General features: G+C 41.3%; 1 protein-coding gene across 1 annotated transcript in view; it reads right to left on the bottom strand.

Moving 5' to 3' along the window:
- The window catches only part of LOC102908378 (vomeronasal type-2 receptor 116-like), a 71231-nt gene that overhangs the window by 23435 nt on the left and 31022 nt on the right, over window positions 1-16774 (bottom strand). The gene's annotated exons all lie outside the window — the stretch shown is intronic.

Here is a 16774-nt window from a genome sequence, read left to right as displayed (position 1 = left end):
ACAAATCTTATACCCCTCAAATTTATTTTGACTCTTTAAAACTTTTAATGTATAAATACTATCTCAAAATTTAAAATTTCTATTTTGATACTAATGATATCATAAAGCACTAACTAATTCTAACCTTAGCTCTTTTAAGCTTTGTTGACAGCAACAAATTCCTCTCTTTTGGACTGGTTCCACACCCAGTTAGCAGTTTCCCTTGCCAGGTATCCCACTCATCTGGAATCTCTAACATTTTGGTGTTTCCAATGAAATACATGTTTAACTTTCATAACTTTCACAATGACCTCCCTGGACTGCCATTCAAGGATCTCCTTGACACATGTCTGGCTTCAGTGGCTTTTCTTAGTCATGGAGAGAGAATCCATAATCCCTTTCTTATATCCTTGACTCTAAAGCAAAAACTATGTGGCCTAACCTACCCAGTTCTGTTGTTTGCTGGGCCTTCTTGTTGTTCAATTACATCTGTATCAGATTTCTGTTTTTATGGTTTCCTTTATTTCTTAAGATTTTCGTTAATTACTTTTCACAAGTTGGAAGCTTATCTGGGTGGTTTCTTGCCCTGAGGTCACCACTCCCATTATTCCATTTGACATCCAAGTTTTTCCATAATCTTTTTATTACCCTGAGCACAGGACTTAGCTTCATTATACTTCCTGGTGTTTCTTTTCTCCTCAAACTGTACATTTTTATTTTTCCTTGTTTAGCTTGTTTCTTTTCCTTATAAATCTGCATAAGAGTGACCACTAATAACCACATAACAGAGTCAATACTAGGCTGTCTTGAAATCTCCTCTGCCAATGCTATTAATCTAGAACTCTTGAATAAATTAAAGGCTAAGCCTAGACTTTTTTTGGACAAGGGCAGAAAGCTGCCACATTCTTTTTCAAAATATCACAAGAATGGTCTCTAGGCCATTTACTAATAATATTCTTCTCCTCTGAAACTTCTTGAGCCAGGCCATCATAATCTACATTGCTCTCAGCACCACTATCTTCCATGCTTCTATTAGGATGGCCCATTAAGTCCTGCTTAAAGCATTTAATTGCATTTCTAATCCAAAGCCACAAAGTTCACATCCTGCCCATAGGAAGCATAGTTAGGCCTGTCACAGCAATAGCTTGCTCCTTGAGCAGGCTAAAAAAGAAAAAACAGTTAGGAGGAGTGATTAATCCTGATTACCATGGGGAAATTGGATTGCTTCTCCACAATGGACATAAGAAAGATTGTGACTGGAGTGCAGGAGATCCTTTAGGGTGGGTGTCAATTTGTCAGTGAGAAACTGCAACAGCCTAGTCCAGGCAAGGTGACAAAAGGCACAGAGGTGTGGATCACATTCCTACAGGAAAAGAGCCAAGACCTGCTGAGGTGCCAGCCAAGGTTGGAGGAAAGACAGACTTGGTAGTAGAAGAATATAGTGATAAATACCAGCTAAGATCACATGACCAGTTGTGGAGATGAGAATTATAGTTATCTTAGGGTTTTAATTGCTATGAAGGGCCATCATGACAATGGCAACTCTTATAAAGGAAAACATTTAATTGAGGTGGCAATTTATAGTTTCAGAGTTTTAGTAGTCCATTATCATCATGGTGGGGAGCATGGAGGTGTGTAGGCAGAAATGGTGCTGGCTACATCTTGATCATAAGGAAGTGGAATGTGTGTCACATTAAGTGAAGTTTGAGTAAAGGAGACCTCAATGACCTCCTTTACACTGACATAGTTTCTCTAACAAGGCCACACCTACTCCAAAAAGCCATACCTCCTAATAGTGCCATTCCCTTTGGAGGCCATTTTCTTTCAAACCACCACATTCTACTCCCTGGCCCCCAATGGCATGTAGCCATACCATAATGCAAAAATGCATTTATTCCAACTTTAAAACTTCCCACAGTCTATAACAGTCTTAAACTTGTTTCAAAGTCCAAATTCCAAAGTCTCTCCTGAGACTCTTTCAATCCCCCTGTAAAAATCAAAATCAAAAAGCAGATCACATACTTTCAACATATAATGACATAGGATATACATGACTATTCCAAAATGTAGGGAAGGGGGCATACTGAAGAAATATTGGACCAAAGCAAGACCAGAAGCCCCTGAGCAAATTCCAAACTCTGCATTTCCATGTCTGGTGTTGAAACATTCTCCACATTTCCAGTTCCTTTCAGCTTTGTTGATTTCAATGACTTCTTTCTCTTGGGCTGGTTCCATTCCCTTAGCAGTTTTCCTCGGCAGGTATCTCATGACTCTGGCATCTATAACATCTTGCGGTCTCCAAGGCAATCCAGGCTTCACCTTCACAGCTTCATGCAATGGCTTCTCTATGCCTCCATTCAGGAACACTCTTGACATGTGCCTGGCCTCAGCAGCTTAGGTGTGGAGATAATTCCATAACCTGTTTCTTCCATCCTTAACTCTAAAGCTGGAACCATGTGGCTGAAGCTGCCAAGTTCTGCTGCTTGCTGGGGCTGAACATGGCACTTAAATTACATCTCCACCAGCTTTCTGTTTTTGGTTGTTACCTTTACTGCCTAAGTTTGGCTGTCCTTGAACTTGCTCTGTAGACCAGGCTGGCCTCAAACTCAGAGAGCCACAATTCTCTACCTTCCAAGTGCTGGGCTTAAAGGCATGCACCACCACATGCAGCTCTAAGCTTTTCTTTAATTCTTTTTTCACAAGTTGGAAATTTAGCTGGGTGGGATCTTACCCTGAGGTCACCACTCCCTTTATTCCATTTCTTAATCTGTGTATCTCCTTGAATACAGGATTTAGCTCTGTTCCACTTCGTGGTACCCCTTTCTCAATCTGTGCATTTTGTATTTTTATTTGCTCAGCTTACTCATTTTCATTATAAACCTTCATTAGAATTTCCACTAATAACCAAACAACAGAGTCTACCCTAGGCTGTTTTGAGATTTCCTCTGCCAATAGAATTAATCCAAAACTCTTCTCTTTAGCCTCATGTAGACTCTTCTGACAAGGGCAAAAACCAGCCACATTCTTCAACAAAATATCACAAGTACAATTTCTAGGCAACATACTAAAATTCTTCTCTGAAACTGTTAGGGTATGTCATGTAGGGGACCCCAGCTGGCCAGGCCAGCGTGTCCCACATGTGAGAGAAAACATGCTGGCATACTGGGCAGATGCAGCTTTGGGTGGTGGGCGAGACGTGCCATGTGGTCATGGCGGTGTCAGTGGCAGTGGACATTCATTCACAACCGAGGCACTGCATCTGCACAGAAAGAGTTTATTAGAAAGATAGAGAGAAAGATAGGGAAAGGAGAAAGAGGAGAGAAGAGAGGAAAAACAGAAGTGTGAACACCTCATGGTGGGGAAGGGAGAGAGAGGAAGGGGAAGGTTTTTCCTTAAAATGAGGCTTTTACATCAGGACACAGGGCGGTGCCAAGGGGCAGGATTTTAAGGGGCAGGTTAGAATATTAACATTCCTCCATTTTGATTATTATATAAAACATGTGAGTTATGGAAGCAAGTGGGGGAACAAGGGTGCTGAATTCCTGAGACTGCTTCAAGCTGACAAGGGGTGAGGTGGGGATGGGGAACCAGGAGTCATGCATGGTGGGAGATTTCAGGTACATATGTTCCTTGAGGGAGCTGAGGAGGCAGGTTGCAGCAGTGGTATTTCAGGAGCTTGGGGGGAAATGGCAGGCCAAATCAGGAGTATAGAAACCATGGCATCTGCTGTTTCTCTGGAGGTCAGGTGGGAACAGCAAATCTGCAAAATATTCTAGAAAAACAGGCGGGGTCAGAAATGGGCTCTGGAGATTGTTAGTTTTCATCAGACCAGATTTCTCGATACAGTGGCAGAACTTTCCCCAGGAACCTGTAAATATCTGTAAGACATCTGGAATAGATTTACATCACAGCAAATGGGGTAAAAATCTTAAGAATCATTTGTAGTATTCAAATCAATGCTGTATCAGTTTATCAAAACTGCTTTTATCAATATTAAAACTTTGAACCTCTGGAGTTATACCTGAAACTTGTACAATGAAGTCTGTGAATAAAGTATACTTGTCTGTAATTTTAACAGGAAGTCTTTTTTCCCCCTTTGGGTTTTTTTTTTTACTTTTTTATTTTTCTTTATTAAGAAATTTTCTACTCACTCCACATACCATCCACAGATTCCCCTCTCCTACCTTCTCCCACCCTCCAGCCTTCTTTCCCAAGCCACCCTGCATCCCCACATACCCAAAATCGAGGTCTCCCATGGGGAGTCAGTAGAGCCTGGCACACTGAGCCTAGGCAGGTCCAAGCCCCTTCCCACTGCATGAAGGCTGTGCAAGGCAACACACCACAAGCATCGAATTCCCAGTTCGAGCCAAACAACTGTCTTCTGTATCCAGAGGGCCTAGTCTAGTCTCATGGGGGCTCCACAGCCACAAGTCCACAGTTCATTGGCTTCCACTAGTGTGGCCAGTCATCTCTGCACGTCCTCCCATCATAATCTCAATGTCCCTTGCCTGCAGAATCTCTCCTCTCTCATCAATTTGATTCCCAGAGCACAGCCTGGTACCTGGCCATGGATCTCTGCATCTACCTCCATCATTCACTGGACAAAGGCTCTGTGATGACAGCTAGGTTATTTGCTATGCCGGTCACCAGAGTAGACCAGTCCAGGCACCCGCTGGACCACTGCCAGCAGACCAAAGTGGGGTCATCCCTGTGGATTCCTGAGAGCCTCCCCAGCACCCTTCCTCTTCACTATGTTATTTTCAGCATTATTCATAATAGCCAGAACCTGGAAACAACCTAGATGCCCCTCAACTGAAGAATGGATAAAGAAAATGTGGCACATACACACAATGGAGTACTACTCAGCAGTAAAAAACAATGATATAACAAAATTTACAGACAAATGGATGTTACTAGAAAATATCATCTTGAGTGAGGTAACCCAGACTCAGAAGGACAAACATAGTATGTACTCACTCATAAGTGGATACTAGATGTGAGGGAAGGGATGGCCAGACTACAACCCACAACTCCAGAGAGGCTAGGTAACAGGTAAAGACCCTAGGAGGGACACATGGATGACCCAGCAAAGGAGAAGTGGATGAGCAGACTGGGTGTTGGGTGGTGGTGGCAGAGGGCGAGGAATGGGGGATGAGAGCATAGGAAAAAGGGAGGGTCAAGCTGGAACAGGGACAGAGTGGGAGGGCAGGGAGGAAGATACCATGATAGAAGAGGATCTCATGGGAACAGGAAACTTATTAATGAACTATCAAGGTGCTTGAAGTCTTTGGATTGGGGCTGGTTGGGGCTGTTAAACTGATACTCTAGTCATCAAACATCGTCAGATCTGAGAAGGATAAATTTAAGAAGTGAGACAGCTTTCCAGCTACCTTAGGCAGCAATCCCAAGTCTCTCTGTGGTTACTGGGGTACAGAGGCCTCAAAGGCAGCACTGGTTCAGCTGATAAGCCCAGAAGATCTGATAGATTTTTTTTGTGAAATAGAAATTTGGGGAGGCCATCCTACATGTCTTGGTAGAGAGCACAGTTGATCCCCGTTGCTCCTCTTATTCACAGTCTGGACAGGATCTTAGCATTTTTCTGCATGGCTGGCCTTGCCATAAGCTTCCAGGTGGAAGTTCTTCTGCAGCTGTCTATCTTCTTTGAGAAGATACAGGATGCTGCCTGGAGCTGATATGTCTCTCTATCATATTAAATGCCATATTCTCAGATCTCTACAGGTGTTTGAGGACTGGGGAAACAAAATCTGTTAAATGTATTTAAATTAACTTTGAAAGTACACACACACACACACACACACACACACACACACACAGACACACACAGACACACACACACACACATTTGTTAAACCTGAATATATAAGTTTCCCAGTTAGTCATGGCTTAATGAAGTTAGCAAGCACAAGGAGGCATAGATTCTTAAGCTTGAATAGACCTTGAGTAAGGAGAGACATTTTTAAAGCTGTTGGCAGTGATATCTGAATCTAACCATTTTAAGGCCTTGTAGCTGTAGTACTAATCTTTGAGTACAGCCAGATTATATTCCTGAATGTTTTATGTAGAAATAATTATTTCTTAAGGTCATACAATACCTCCCTGGTTCTGCATGAAGAAGGTCAAGTGTCCCATCCTATTGCAGAACCATTCTAGCCAATAACTATCAATTGACAATACTGGGTCCACTTTGACCTGGTTTATCAATGGTCATTCAGTAGCCAATTTGTTCCCTATGTCAGGTTTTTTTTTAACCTTTAATCCCACCTTCTAGCCTGTCTTGGGAACAGGGAGCACAGGATGATGCACTCTGTCCCATAACTGCTTTAAACTGAAATGGGGCACAGGTGTTCAGGACTCTGGCTAGTCAAAGGTAAGGAGGGAACCTAGGCTAAGTCAGATGACCACACACTTCTGATAAATGGGGTGTATCAGAAGTGTGCGGTCATCTGACCTAGCTGTAGAGATGGGAAATAGTTACATTTTGGCTGGACCATATCAGCCTTTAGCAGGTCCATGTCATCTCATGGAATGGAGTTGAAGTCTGTAGGCAGTGCCTGGATGTGCCAGTTGGCCAAATGGAAGCCCACTGAAACAGATACAGACTGGAGACAGAGTTAAAATTTGTGAAATTATTTGAAACCTCTTGGCCCATAGTCTTAGTAAGTAGGAAAGGGAGACCAGGAGGGAGAGAAATACCATCCTCAGGAATAGAAAGGTGAGAAAAACTGAAAACTCATTTATCTGGAACTTCTTTCGCCTCTGTAAAGTGTATCCAATGATTTCTTTTGATCCTGTGAAGTTTATATGAATTTTTCTTTTATAAAAGAACATAAAAGTTTTAGATATATTATTGAAATTACAGATTTTGGTTAAAAGCATATACATTTTTTTGTTTAGAGAGAGCATGGTACAGATTGGACATAGAGAATTCTTTGGCCTGATGAGAAGTTTAAATTTATATTTTTGTAACTGGTATTTATATCTTGAATCATTTATCAAGAGACCTAAAAACTTTTCCCAAGGAAAGGTTCAACATCTCTCAGATGTCTTATTGCAATATCAAAGATAAAATATATGGCATTTAAAAAAGATTTAAAATCTCTTAAGCATTATTGTTGCTACATTATCCTGGCATAGGAGTGTGCTGCCCCCACCCACTGAGTCAGGCAATGAAATAAGCTGGCAAGTTGGCTATATTGCCAGCATGTGGGGAGGATGGGTCTCTAGGCCCTACCTGCTCAAGCCTGAGAGCAGCAGCTGGAGAATGCTAGGCCAAGACCGGAGGACTTTCCTCGATCCATAAAACAATGCTTAGCATGAGGCAATTTCCTGACCTCTCCCCAGTATAGATGGCCTGAGCGCTGGGTGTCCCACCCATAACTGAGTCAGGAAGCAACTTTTTGCTGTCCTTAGTAAAGGTGACTGTGAGGTCATATGACCTGTCCCTCTTTGACCTTAGCAAAGGTGGTGTCTGCCTGACCATGTGACAGCTCTTATCAAATATGGCAACTGACCGTGTGGTCATGTGAGTTTTTTTTTTCCAAAATAAACTGAACAGATAGGAAACACATAAACTGAGGCATTTAAAAGTCAGTCAGAAAGAAATATAGGTGGCCACATCCATCATACATTTCCATTTACACATAGGAAATAGACTTTGTGAAAGAAAGATGGAGAAATGTCTTTCTGGGAAACTTTTATGGTTAATGCATTGGAGCTCTGAGGTGGTGCTGTGGAGGGGACCAGAAACAGAGTAGCAGTGCAGCTGGGCAAGAGAGAGGGACCCCCGGGCTGTGGCATGGTTGGAGCAGCCACAGAGGAATGAACCCAAGGCATGGGTTGGCAGCAGTGGTGGGAGGCAGGAGCTATGCTCTGCCTGGCTTGATCCAACAGTGTGAGTAGCAGCAGTGAGAGCTGGGATAGGAGAGGGTAGGCGCATTTCCACAGTGAGGTATAAAGTCTAGTGGACTGACCTCCAGCATCCCAGAGGGTCAGTGAGGGCCAACAAATGGCAAAATATGCTAATGAACCATCATACCAAAGGCTATGGCCATGGAACTGAGCGGGCACAGACTGTCTCCATATGCTGTTGCTTAGGGACAGGGGCCAAAGGACTTAAAGCCCAAAAAGACAACGTGGTACCAGTGAGCAAAATAAGATGAAACCTCACTTGTGGGAAAATGGCCAAAAGGGAGGCTTACTGAAGGGGGGCTTACTGATTATACTGGTATTGGATGAAGTGGGTGTTGAATGTTCCAGGGCTCCTAGGGTGTATCAGACTGCCAGCAGGCAGGAGAAATGCACTAGGAGGACCTCTTCTGAGTCACTAGCACCAATGTTATGATATACTGCATGGGAGACCCTGAGTGTATCCCATGTGTGAGGAAAAACATGCTGGCATTGAGGGCAGATGTAGCAGCGAGTGGTGGGTGAGACATGCCATCTGGACATGGCGGCGGCGGCGGTGGTGGTGGTGGTGGTGGTGGCAGTGGTGGACATTCATTCACAACCCAGGCACTGCATCCACATGGAAAGAGTGTATTAGAAAGATAGAAAGAAAGATGGGGAAAGGAGAGAGAGAGGAAGAAACGAGAAGAGAAAAAAGCAGAGGTGTGCACACCCCCTGGTGGGGAAAGAGGGATGGGAGGGAGAGAGAGAGGGAGGGGAGGAGTTTTTTCTTAAACTGAGGCTTTTACATCAGGATGCAGGGTGGTGCCAAGGGGCAGGATTTCAAGAGGTGGGTCAGAATATTAACAGAAACATCTTGAGTAAGCTCTCCACAGTTCAAATAACTCAGTGTCACTGTCTTCTATGCTCCTATTACTATGGCTAATTAAGCAGTGCTTAAAGCATTCCACTGCTTTCCGAACCCAAAGCACCAAAGTCCAAATTTCTCCAAATACATGGTCAGGCCTACCACAGCAATACCCCAGTTCCTGGTACCAACTTCTGTTTTAGTTAGGGTTTTAATTGCTATGAAGAGACACCATGACCATGGCAACTCTTAAAAATGAAAACATTTGCCGGGCGGTGGTGGCGCACGCCTTTAATCCCAGCACTCGGGAGGCAGAGCCAGGCGGATCTCTGTGAGTTCGAGGCCAGCCTGGGCTACCAAGTGAGCTCCAGGAAAGGCGCAAAGCTACACAGAGAAACCCTGTCTCGAAAAACCAAAAAAAAAAAAAAAAAAAAAAAAAATGAAAACATTTAATTGAGGTGGCATCTTACAGTTTCAGAGGTTTAGTCCATTATCATCATGGTAGGGAGCATGGTGTGTAAGCAGGCATGGTGCTGGTTATATCATGATCAGAAGGCAACAGAAAGTGGACTGTGCATCACACAGAGTGAAGCTGAGTGTGCCAGGCTCTGCTGACTCCACAGACCTTGACTTGAGAAGTGTGGGGATGGGGGTGGGTGGGTTGGGGTGGAGGTTGGGGGTGGGAAGAGGGAAGAGGTGGGGATCTGTGGTTGGTATGTAAAGTGAATAGAAAATTTCTTAATAATAAAAAAGGGGAAAAAAAAGAAAGTGAACTGTGTGTCACACAGTGTGAAGCTTGAGCAAAAGAAACCTCAAAGACTACCCCTACAGTGACGAACTTCCTCCAACAAGGCCACACCTCCTAATAGTGTCATTCCCTTTGGGGGCCATTTTCTTTCAAACCACCACAATAATTGACATGAATGTTTCTGTCATATTTTGTTAAGAATGTATTTGTGCAGATATTTGTATTTTCTTTCCTCAATTTCTATGTTATGTAATATAGCATCAGCTAAGAGAATATCAATGGTTATCATATTTAAGTTTGAGATACTAAAGAACATTCTTAAAGAAACACTGCCACCTATTATAAACTTATAATGCATTTGTGATTGTATGAGGGATAGTGATAGATATCATGTTAGGCATAATTATGACCTTGTTTAATATATAATGCATTTGCAATTGTACATAGAATAGTTATATCATGCTTAGGTGTTGTTATGATCTGGCTATTATTTTCATTTGGAAATTAAGCATGACAAAAGAAGATATGATTGTGTGTCAAGTTAACAAGGGATGGACTTGTGATGGGTATTCTTGGTTGTCAAATTGACTACATCTATAATTAGGTACATAAAAATGCAGGACATACCTGTTAGGAATTTTTGCTTAATTTGAAGTAGGAATATATACTTCTAATCTGGATCTTTGAGGTAGAAAGACATGCCTTTAATCCAGATCTTTAATTCAGACATAATCTGAGCCATGTCTTCAGCTGAAAGCCTATAAAGAATATGGAAGAAGGAAGCTTTTGCTTTGCCTGCTTGCCCTTTCCTTTATAGCAAATCCATTCCTTCACTGAGCTTAGACCTTACTTCTTTGAGGATCCAGTGTCTAATGAAGAACAGCTGAGACACCCAGCATCATGGACTGAGCAACTACTCAATTCTTGAACTTTCTTTCCCCCAAGACAGGTTTTCTCTATGTAGTTTTAGTGCCTGTCCTGGATCTCATTCTGTAGACCAGGCTGGCCTTGAACTCACAGAGATATGCCTGGCTCTTCCTCCCAAGTGCTGAGATTAAAGGCGTCTATCACCACCACCCGGCTCCTAATTCTTGAACTTTCTGTTTGCAGTCAGACAGTGTTGGATTAGCAGAACCATAGCCTATAAGTCACTCTAGAGAATCCTCACTAACACAATCCTTGATGCCTTTTCTCTCTAGCAGCCTGCACAGCACCTTCTGGTACTATGAAATCTAGCCATCAGGGAAGATGTTTCTAGCTTGTTGTATCATACATCCAAGGTGTGTGGCATCTGATGCAATAGGTTATTATACTCGATTTCTGGCTTGTAACAGAAAGGAGTGGTAGGAACCTATATTTATTTTTGGTTGTGAAATCTCCTTGACCAAGATGTCATATGGAGATGTCCCTATCTGTTACTAGGATTTTTGTTAAGTAACTCTTGGCTTCTATAAACATAAAAATTATCCAGCTATGCAGTGTATCTACCCTCTAACTTTAAGAGACTAGTATTTTAAGTTGGGATACGTAGAGTAGCTTTGCATATGGCTTTGTCATACACTCTTCTTTGTGATTAACCATCTCTTCTGTTCTCTATTCTCTACTCCCCTGCTTGTTTCAACTTTCCTGCTGTGGGATGGTCTTTTTGTATAACGAGAATATGTGTTGCTCTCATTGGTTGATACATAAAGCTGATTTGACCTATAGCAAGGCAGAATAAAGCTAAATGGGAAAACTAAGCTGAATACAGGGAGAAAGAAGGGTGGAGTCCAGAGATACACGAAGCAAGCAAGCCCAAGAAGCTAGATGCTAGCAGACCAGTAAGGCTACAGCCACATAGCAATACATTAGATTAATAGAAATGGGTTAGTTTAAGTGTAAGAACTAGTTAATAATAAGCCTGAGCCATCAGCCAATCATGTATAATTAATATAAACCTCAGTGATTATTTTAAAAGTGGCTGCAGGACCAGATGGGACAAAAAAAGTCTCTGTTTGTGAATTCTCAACAGAGGAAGCTCAAATGACTGAAAGACATTTAAGAAATTGCTCAACATCCCTAATCATCAGGAAAATGCAAATCAAAATGACTCTGAGATACCATCTTACACCCGTCAGAATGACTAAGATCAAGAACACTGAAGACAGCTTATGTTGGAGAGGATGTGGAGCAAGGGGAACTCTCCTCCACTGTTGGTAGGAGTGCAAGCTTGTACAGCCACTTTGGAAATCAATATGGCACTTTCTTAGAAAATTGGGAATCAATCTCCTTCAAGACCCAGCTCTACTACTCTTGGGCATATACACAAAGAATGCTCAATCATACCACAAGGACTCATGCTCAGCTATGTTCATAGCAGCATTGTTTGTAATAGCCAGAACCTAGAAACAACCTAGATGCCCTTCAACTGAAGAATGGATAAATAAAATGTGGTATATATACACAATGGAGTACTACTCAGCAGAGAAAAACAATGACATCATGAGGTTTGCAGACAAATGGATGGATCTAGAAAAATCATCCTGAGTGAGGTAACCAAGACTCAGAAAGACAAACATGGTATGTACTCACTCATAGGTGGATACTAGATGTAAAACAAAGGATGACTAGACTGCTACTTACAACTCCAGGGAGGCTACCTAGTAAAGAGGACCCTAAGAAAGACAGGGATCGCCCAACGGCAAAGAAATGGATGAGATCTACATGAGCAAACTGGATGTGAGGGGGGTAATGAAGGGCAAGGGTAAGGGGAAAGAGAGCTTAGGGGAGCAGGATATCCCAGCTGGATCAAGAACAGAGAGGGAGAACAAGGAAAGAGATACCATGATAAATGAAGACCCCATTGGAATAGGAAGAAGCAAAGTGCTAGAGAGATCCCCAGAAATCCACAAAGACACCTCCACAATAGACTACTGGCAATGGTCGAGAGAAAGTCTGAACTGACCTACTCTAGTGATCGGATGACCAAACACCCTAACTGTCGTGATAGAACTCTCATCCAGTGTCTGATGGAAGCAGACACAGAGATCCACGGCCAAGCCCCAGGTGGAGCTCCAGGAGTCCAATCGTCAAGGGAGAGAAGCAATTGTATGGGCAAGAGATGTTGAGACCATGATTGGAAAAAACACAGGGACAAATAGCCAAACTAGTGGAAACACATGAACTATGAAGCAATAGCTGAGGAGCCCCCATGGAATTGGACCAGGCCCTCTGAATAAGTGAGATAGTTGATTAGCTTGAACTATTTAGGAGGCCCCCAGGCAGTGGGACCGGGACCTGTCCTTAGTGCATGAGCTGGCTGTTTGGAGTCTGGGGCCTATGCTAGGACACTTTACTCAGCCTGGGTGAAGAAAGGAGGGGACTGGACCTGCCTCGACTGAATCTACCAGGCTAAGCTAAATCCCCAGAGGAGTCCTTGCCCTGGAGGAGATGGGAATGGGGAGTAGATTGGGGGAAGGGGGAGGGGGGCTGGGAGGAGGGAGGACAGGGGAATCATGGCTCACATGTAAAATTAAATTAATTATAAAATTTAAAATTATTATTATTATTATTATGCTTTGGGAATTTCATGCATGTTTACAGTGTATTTTTTTTATCATTTTACCACCCTATCACTATCTCTCAATCAAAACAACTCTGAGATACCACCTTACGCCTGTCTGAATGGCTAATTTGTCATTCTTCACAAAATGTTCCTCTCCTACATCCATGTCTGTTTCCTTTTTCAGAGGGGGTGCTACTTACAAAATTTACTATTGAATTAGGATTGTTTAACAAACTGTGGCTCTTCTTTCTTATTTTGTGTCACTACATGGTTATAAACAAACAGAATATTATTAACCTTTGGGGAGTTCATTTGTACTGCCATCCACCTAATAATTTTTCAGTAACTATTTATTTTTCCTTTCCCCATTTCTGGTTTTCTGTATGGAACAACTTTCATTTGTCTAAGATAGTTTTTATGTTGGAACAATATTAATAAAAATAAGAATGCTGAAGGAAGTTTACACTTTCTTACCCCCAGGATTCCCTCTTCTATTTACATTTTATCTGTGTTCTACTGTCCTCTATTTCTTAGTACTCATGAATAGCTCCTTTCTACATTTTTATTTTTTAATTCTACAGGCACTGCAACATAAGCACATAGAGCTAAAGAACTGAAGCAATTTGGATTTTGTCTATCTGGGCCTGTGTTACCTAACTCAGAATGATTTTTTCCCCCATTTCATCCATTTACCTGAAGATCTGGCTTTCATTTTTGTTTACAGATGAATAACATTCCTTTGTTTATAGGCACCATATTTTCATTATACATTCATTAGTTTATGACCATTTAGGCTGATTCCATTTCCTGCCTACTGTGAGTAAGGTAACAGTGAATACAGAGGCACAAGCACCTCTTTGGTCAGATATAGAGTCCTTTGTTGTATGGCTAGGAATGGTACAGCAGTGTCGTATGGTAGTTCTGTTTCTGCTTTCTGGGAAGCATCCAGACTGATTTCCAGAGTGGCTACACTAGTTTCCACTGCTACCAACAGTGTATAAGGGTTCCCTGTTCTCAACATTTGTAAAAGCATTTGTTGTCATTTGTTTTTGTTTTTTTTTTTAATGATGACCATTCTAGCTGGGGTTAGATGGATTCTTAGTGTAGTTTTAATTTGCATTTCCTTGATGGTGAAGGATTTTAGAAGTGTTTACTAGCCACATTTATTTCTTATTTTGAGAACTTTCTGTTCAGATTCATAGCCCATTTTTAAACTGCATCATTTGTTTTCTTCATGTTTAGATTTTTTGAGTTCTTTGTATATTTTCTCACCACTTCTTAATTGAATATACAGCTGGAAAATAATTTCTCCCTCTCTGTGGGCTGCCTCTGTACTTGAGAGTATGTTTTCTTGTCCAGAAAATTTTAGTTTCAAGGGATCTCATTTGTTTTGTTGTCTTATCTCCTATGTTGACAGAGTTATTTCGGAAAGCTATGACATGTGTCCATAAGTTGAATCATATTCTTGGCTCTTTTCCTCTAACAGTTACAGGGTGGCATCACTTATGTTGAGTCCCTTGATCAATTTGGTGTTTAGTTCTGTTTAGGGTGAGAGATGAGGATCTAGTTTCATTCCCTACATATTAAAATCCAGTTTTCATACAGCACCATTTGTTGAAAATACTTTCTTTTCTTCAATATTTTATGACCTATGTACACACACACACACACACACACACACACACACACACACACACACACACCTATTTTTCAGGTTTATTTAAAAAAATGAGTTAGATATAATTATGTGGATTTGTATCTAGGCTCTTGATTTTTCTATTCTATTCTTTCTATTCTATTCCATTGATCATGTGTCTGTGTTTGTGCCAGTACCATGTTATTTATTTATAACCCACCAATAGCTCTATAGTATAAAATAACTCATGACTCTGTAGTATATAAGTTTAGTGTAGTTATGATGATACCTCCAGTAGTATTAATTTTGTTTAGGAATGCTTTGACTATACTTGTTTTTTTTTTGTGCTTTCATATTAATTTTAAGAATTTATATGCTTGTGAAGAATATGATGTTTTAAAAATTATTTTCTAGAGAATTTCATACACAACTAAACTAAGCCACATTTACATAATTTCTGCTCCTCCCTTTCAAACTCAACTCCTCCCATGGCCCCACCTCCCTCTCAATTTTATGACTTATGTACACACACATGCACACATACATATATAACATACTCAGTCCATTTGTATGTGCATGTGTTTAGTGCTGATCACTTGGTATTGGATAACCTATTAGGGTGCACATCTCTGGGGAAAACTTATTCTCCCTCTCTCAGCAGGCATTGGTTGCCTGAAGTGTGGGACTTTGTGATTTTCCACTGTCCAGGTTGACAGATCAACTGGTGTTGTCATTATGCATGTTCAGATTTCATAATAGTGTTGTGCTGTGGGATGTCTTTTTCTACACTATGAATATGCTTTATTACCACTGATTAATAAAGAAGCTGCTTTGGTTTATGGCAAGGAAGGATATAGCCAGGGAATCCAAGCAGAGATACAGGGAGAAGAGGGCAGAGTTGAGAAGCCAGTGAGCCACCCAAGAGGCAAGTTGTGAAAATGCCAGGAAGCCACTGGCCACATGGAAATACATATATTAATAGAAATGGGTTAATTTAAGATGTAAGAACTAGCTAGTAATAAGCCTGAGCCATCAGCCAAACAATTATAATTAATATTAAGCCTCTGAATGAATATTTATAGGTGGCCACAGGACAGGGCAAGGCAGGACAGAGAAAAGGCTGTGGCTACAGTGTTATAATTTTGATTGAATTTACATTTAATGTGTTAATTGCTCTGTGTAGAATGAACATTATACAATATCAATTTATACAATCTATTAACATGGGAGGTCCTTCCATTTTCTGGTGTCTTCCTCAATTACTTTCTTCAGTATCTTAAAGTTTTCATTGCATAGATGTTTCATTTTCTTGGTAAATTTTATTCTCAGATTATTTAATTTCTTTGTGGTTATTGTGAATGGGATTATTTCTTTATTTTTTTGTTCATATGTTAAACATTGGTATATAGGAAGATTGATGATTTTTGTGTTAATTTTGTGTCTGGATAATTTGCTGAAAGTGTTTCTCAGGGCTAAGAGTTTTTGATGGAGTCTTTAGGATTTTTTAGGTATAGAATATTATCATCTACAAGAGAGGGTATTTTGACTTCTTTTCTTATTTGTATCCTTTTTATTCCCTTTTCTTAACTAATTGCTTCTGTTGAAATCAGGTTAGCTGTCTGTGTCTGAGCACCTTACCCTGGGACAGCTCCCCCTCCCCCTTCTTCTGTAGTCTTTATTGCATATTGTGGAATTACATATGCCAGGCACCCTCCCCTCATTTATCTTCATTGCCCAGTCTGCCTCCACAGACTTTGCTGCATGCTGTGGTATTCCTGTGAAGTATCCCATCTTCAGCCAGCTCAGTCCCTTCCTTTTCCTCTGAAGCCTCTTCTTCATGGCTGGGACTCTACATACCTAAGTATAATACTCTCACTTGGTTCCTTCCTGCACTTTCCCCTGCAGACTCCTCTCTCCACATAGTGTGATTCCATGCACCAAGGCACTCTACCCTCCACAATCAGCTCTGGCCTCCCAGTCTATCTCCACAGCCTCCACTGCATCCCATGGGACTCAAGACTAGATATGTTGTGCATTTTTCATATAGAAATCATTTATCTGGCAACACAAAACACTGATGTGGATTTAGAACAC

The sequence above is a fragment of the Peromyscus maniculatus genome, chromosome 23 (assembly GCF_049852395.1).
Source record: "Peromyscus maniculatus bairdii isolate BWxNUB_F1_BW_parent chromosome 23, HU_Pman_BW_mat_3.1, whole genome shotgun sequence".
NCBI lineage: Eukaryota > Metazoa > Chordata > Mammalia > Rodentia > Cricetidae > Peromyscus > Peromyscus maniculatus.
This window is presented reverse-complemented; position numbering and strand designations above follow the sequence as displayed.